The following is a 6,667-nucleotide window of genomic DNA, read 5'->3' on the forward strand; positions in this document are numbered from 1 at the left end:
GGCCTAGACCTTCTACCGCTATAGAGATCATGAGCTTTTTAGGTTTGGCTTGTTACTACGTTACTTCCTAGAGGGATTTTCATCTATTACAACACCATTGACTAAGTTGACTCAGAAGTGCACTCCGTTCAGGTAGTCAGATGATCATGAGGGGAGATTTCAGAAGCTCAAGACAGCCTTGACTACAGCTCCAGTGTTGGTTTTGCCTTCAGGATCGGGGTCATATACGGTATATTGTGATGCTTCGCGGGTTGGAATTGAGTGTGCGTAGATGCAGGATGGTAGGGTGATTGCCTACACGTCGCTCTAGTTGAAGCCTCATGAGAGGAACTATCCAGTACAAGATTTGGAGTTAGCAGCTATTGTGCACGCACTAATGATTTGGAGGAATTACTTATATGGTGTGTCTTGTAAGGTGCATACGAATCATTAGAGTCTCCAACATCTATTTAAATTGAAACATTTGACTTTGAGGAAGTGGAGATGGTTGGAGCTATTGAAAGATTATAATATCACTATTCTTTATCATATGGGAAAGGCCAATATGGTAGTTGACGCCTTGAGTAGAAAGGTGGAGCGTTTGGAGGGTCTAGCATTTATTCCAGCTAGGGAGAGGCCTTTGGCTATGGATGTTATGGCTTTTGCCAATAGATTCGTGAGATTGGATATTTTGGAGCATAGAAGAGTCTTTGCTTGTGTCGTATCTTAATCATTTTTGTTTGAGAGTATTAAGGCTCGTTAGTATGACCATCCCCATTTGCTTGTCCTTAAGGATATAGTGCAACGAGGCGGTACTAAGGAGGTGACTATTGGTGATGATGGTATATTGCGACTTTAGAGTGGAAGTGAGAGCATCACTATGGACTTTGTGGTACGTTTGCCACGGACATTGAGGAGATTTGACGCAGTTTGGGTCATTGTGGACAGATTGATCAAGTCTGCATATTTCATTCTAGTTATGACTTCCTACACTTCGGAGCAATTGGCTAAGATCTACATCTGGGAGATTGTTTGCTTGCATAGAGTACCTGTTTATATCATCTCGCATCGCGACAGTAAGTTTACATCGCATTTTTGGAGAGCGGTTCAGTGTAAGTTGGGCACGCAGGCTAAGTGAGCACCACATTTCAGCCTCAAACGGACAGGAGTTTGAGCGAACCATTTTGAATTGGAGGATATGTTGAGAGCCCATGTCATAGATTTCAGAGGTCGGTGGGATCAATTTCATCCATTAGCAGAGTTCGCATACAATAATAACTACCATCCGACCATCCATATGGCTCTGTATGAGGCATCATATGTGAGACGATCGTTCTCCTGTTGGTTGGTTTGAGCTTGGCAAAGCTAGGCCAAGTTATTGGGCACATATTTTGTTCGTGATGCTTTGTAGAAGGTGAAGTTGATTCAGGAGCGGCTTCATACAACAAAATCAAGGCAGAAGAGTTATGCTAATAGGAAGGTTCGGGACGTATCTTTCACAGAGGGTGAGAAAGGTTTTCTTCGAGTTTTGCCTACGAAAGGCATGATGAGGTTTGGGAAGAGGGGCAAGTTGAGCCCCAGTATATTGGTCCTTTCAATGTGTTGAAGAGAGTTGGTGAGGTGGCCTACAGACTTGCTTTTCCACCCAGCTTATAAGGATTTCATCCATTGTTTCATATTTCCATGCTTCAGAAGTACTATGAGGATCCATTATATGTGTTGGATTTCAACTCGGTGCAGTTGGACAAGGATTTGACTTATAATGAGGAGTCGGTGGCCATTTTGGATAGGCAGGTTCGAAAGCTGAGATCAAAGAATATTGCATTAGTGAAGGTTAAGTGAAGAGGTCAATCTGTCAAGGAGACGACTTGGAAACCGAGCATGATATGCGTAAAGATATACTCACTTTTTTGATATCCCAGGTATTATTCTAAACTCGTTCGAGGATGAACGTTTATTTAAGAGGGGGAGAATGCAACAACCTGACCGGCCATCTTGGTATTTGAGCCCATTCCCCTATTTGATGTTTCCCATATGTGTATTTGTTATTTTTATGATTTACGGGGATGGTTGGATTGTCTTGGGGGAAGGGTTTGGAATGAATAGGGACACTTAGTTCCATAGTTAGAAGCTTAAGTTCTAAGAATTGACCAAGGTTTGACTTTTGTATAAACGAACTAGGATTGGTGATTTGATGATCCCAATAGGTTTGCATGATGATTATGGATTTAAGCTTATGTACGGATTTGGACTCAGAGGTTCCTAGGTTGATTTTGCTCTAATTGTCGAGAGTTAGAAATTTGAAGTTCTGAAAAGTTCATAGGTTTGACCGAGAGTTGACTTTGAGGCTATCAGGTTTAAATTGTTGTTTCGGATATTGGAATAGGTTCGTTATATCATTTGGGACTTGTGTACAAAGTTTGGGTTCATTTCCGGATAGTTTAGGCTTGAATCGGACGCTTGGTTTGAAGTTGAAAATTTATGAATTTAAGAGATTGATCTTGATCGACGATTTGTGATTTTGATGTTAATTTCAGTGTTTTGATCCTTTGGATAGGTTTGGGGAAGGTATTAGAACTTGTTGGTGCAATTCGACGCGGTTCTGGGGGGCCTTTCAAAATATTTTAATGTTGGATGGCAGTTCTGGTCTAGTATGATCACACCTGAGGTTTGGTCCGTAGAAGCAGACGTGAGCTTGCAGGAGCGGGATTTTGTTTGGGAAGCTGGAGGTCCACATCTGCGGAATTTCTAGTGCAGAAGTGGAGGCGCATCTGCAAGGCCTGTTGCGCAGGGTGGCCCCACCGAAGCATGCCATGGTGCGCAGAAGCAAATTGTCACGACCCAATTCCCATACCCGGTCGTGATGGTGCCTCTCGTGAAGACAATGCCAGCCAACTAACCCCAAATCCTTTCACTAACAATTATTAAACATAAATGAATAGAAGATACAACTTAATGGCATTAGAAACTGTTAATTACTAGCCGACCGGGGTGTCACAAGTCACGAGCATCTAAGGAAACCTTAACACAACTACAGGCCAATAAATATATACAAGTAAAATTTCTGGAAAACAAAGACAACATCCGGTGCCGCGAACGCTGGCGGTCACCTTGCTCAGCTACAATAACAATACCTTCAATCCGCTAATAACCCGCTACCGGGTGAACGATACCTGCAACTGCACGCGAGGTGCAGGGAGTAAAGTGAGTACTTCCAACTCAGTGAGTAATAAGAGTAAATAATAGCTGAGAGGCAAGAAATCACGTAAGAGCACTCCATCATGCTATATAGGACAGTACAACCCTTTTAGAAAACAGTAAAACCGTGAAAAATCCTTTAGAAAATATCTGGCTCAGTTTAAAAACCTCTTTTGAAAATATCCTTTTCCAACAGTCAAGCAAATGAATGCGTAATCAGATAGTGCAAGTCCGCACATAAGTCAGCCCCTCGGGCACAGCACTCCATCAACAAATAACACCAGGGTATCTGGTAAACAGTGCAAGAAGTAGCATGGATGCCAATGATATGAGAGTGCTGAATGTCATGACACGTAGTACAAACAAGAACCAATGCATGAATGCAATGCAATGCACATGACCGCTGCGGCGCGGAGCCCGATCCATTTGGGTACCCGCGCTCACTGTGGGGGTTAAGACTCCGGAGGGGCTCCTACAGCCCAAGCGCAATATCATCATACCATCGCTGCGGCGTGCAGCCCGATCCATCCTCAGTCCAGAACATGCAAATGAGCTACTCGGGCAATGTCAAGTAATAGCTTTTAACTCAAAACATCAGAAAAATGCAATTTAAGTCTTTAAAACTTTAGCAATATGACTGCACATTTCAAAACAGGGTTAAACTCAGGACTGAAATCATTTAATATGCTAAGTGTCATGAAAACAGTGATAATAATCCCTAAAGGATTCAAATAATCGGCACGACGCCCAAAACATGGCAATCAGCCCAAATAACAATAGCATCAAGCAGGTTTTAGTCAATTACGCAGTAAAATCAACAACCGGGACGGACCAAGTCACCATCCCCAACGGTGCTCTACCCCACGCTCATACCTGGCGTGCAAGTCACCACAATACAGCACTATGATGTGCAAATCCGGGGTTTCAAACCCTCAGGATATCATTTACAAGTATTACTCACCTCGAACCGGTGAAATCCCTAGCTCACGACGCCTTTGCCCCTCGAATCGGCCTCCACGCGTGTCGAATCTAACCAAAATCAGAGCGAATACATCACAATATGCTAAGGGAACAATACCCAATCGAAAACAATCGAAAATTAGCAAGAATCTCGAAACTAGCAAAACTCGAGCCCCGGGCCCGCTTCTCGAAAAATTACGAAATTCACATCACCGGATTCCTCGTCTCGCCACGAGTCCATACATATAAAATTCACCAAAATCGGAGTCCATTTGACCACTCAAATCCCTAGTTTAACTTTCTTAAGTTTCAAGCCCTAACCTCCATTTTTACCCTTTAATTCCTTGGGTTTTCAGTGTTAATCCATGTTTATACATAATAATATCATAATCTAAGTCCAAGAATCCATACCTGATGATAGCCCTCGAAACCCTCTTCAAAAATCGCCCAAAATCTCCTTAGTCCGAAGTCCAAAATGTTTCTTCTCTTTCAAAATCGTAGAAACACTGTTCACTTAAACCCAGCCGGGTCTCCGCTTCTGCGGTTGGGACACCGCACCCGCAGTTCCCGCTTCTGCGTCAAAATAACCGCTTCTGCGGTCTAACTTAAAATCCCCAGGACCGTTTCTGCGGTCGCAAAACGCTCCTGCGATGTCTGCTTTTGCGGACTGCCTCTCGCTTCTGCGAAAATTGCCAAGCCCTCAAGGACCGCTTCTGCGATCGCTCACCCGCTTCTGCGGAACCGCTTCTGCTGTCCGTTTCCGCAGAAGCGGAAATATCAGATGACAGCAGCAACAAACCTGAAGCAAACTTTAAAAACTCTCGTTTAATCACTTGAATTCACCCCGAGGCCCCCCGGGACCTCAACCAAAAACACCAACATATCCCAATACATCATACGAACTTGCTCCAATCATCAAAACACACCTAACAACACTAAAATCATCAATTCACATCGGATTCAAGCCTAAGTTCTTCAAGAATTTTCGAACTGCACTTTCGATCAAAAATCCGACCAAACGATGTCTGAATGACCTGAAAATTTGCACACATATCCAAAATCACTTAACGAAGCTGTAGCAACTCTCGGAATTCCATTCCGACCCTCGGATCAAAATCTCACCTACCAACCGGAATTCGCCAAAATACTAACTTCGCCAATTCAAGCCTAATTCTACACCGGGCCTCCATAATCGATTCCGGTCACACTCCTAAGTCACAAACCATCTCCCGAAGCTAACCGAAACACCGAAAATCACATCCGAGCCTTCTAACTCCTAAGTCAACGTCCGGTTGACTTTTCCAACTTAAGCCTTCTTAAAAGAGACTAAGTGTCTCATTTTCTACCAAAACCAATCCAATTCAACTATGACACACCAAATACTGATAATGAAACATGAAGATGCATAAAATGGGGGAAACGGAGCGGTAACTCATGAGATGACGGGTCGGGTCGTCACATCCTCCCAACTTAAACCATCGCTCGTCCTCGAGTGTACCCAGAGTTGTCCTAGAAGCTAACCAACAGCTGAATAACTTTACCAAGCATATACCCGGGGTGATCTCACGTCACCCTATCTCATATAGGTCCGACAATACAATATAGCCGAAATCTCACAGTCCATTTAAACCATAAACCATAGAACCACATTGCACTTTCCGAAATCATACACAATATTAGAACCTCACATCTATACCCAGAATAAATCCGAACCAGCTGTAATAACCCATACTTGCAACCTCAGGTGAAATCATATGATATACCACATAATCCAAACACTCGAAACGATAGCCTCTATTTACATCAGTTGCCCATAATAATCAAATACCGATAGAAAACCTTTTATTAGCTAAAGTCTTATTCCAACACTTCCATATACTGCCAACAACAAACGAAACCCGCGATAAACCGTAACCATTCCTCAGATCAACCATGCATGAAGCCACTTCCCTTTGACTAATATCACAACAGATTTCCGGGCCATACCTTGATATTATCTCTCTAACAAGCTGCAATCAATTCTGTTCGTATTCATTAATGACTCTAAGGATCACCTCGAATCCAACACACCACTCTGGTGATATGATACCTCAATACAGGCCTAAGACACAACTTGCATAATACGCGTACCAACAAGAAACGACCTGAATATACTCAAATCATGAAAATAACTCAAACAAAAGAGCTGTACTTCAAGCTCATCAGTATCATCACAACACAAGGCTGAGACCCCGTCTCACATCATAGAAATAGAACACCTGAATCTACCCCGAAAGGTCATAACTCAACGCAGCCTCGCTACAATGCGCGATCCTATCCAAACACTGTTACACATGGAGCACCTCAAGACACTGTGATCAAAATTCGACAGCCACCCACAATTTGATGTCTGAAACCAAGGCAATTCATTACATCCACGGTGAAACCAATAACATATGATACACCACCCGATAGGTCATAACACACACTCCATTTACCGAGCAACATCCGATTACTCTTCCCGCTCGACTTCCACTATGAATCCCCAATA

Source organism: Nicotiana attenuata, unplaced genomic scaffold (genome assembly GCF_001879085.1).
Source record: "Nicotiana attenuata strain UT unplaced genomic scaffold, NIATTr2, whole genome shotgun sequence".
In the NCBI taxonomy this organism is placed as follows: domain Eukaryota; kingdom Viridiplantae; phylum Streptophyta; class Magnoliopsida; order Solanales; family Solanaceae; genus Nicotiana; species Nicotiana attenuata.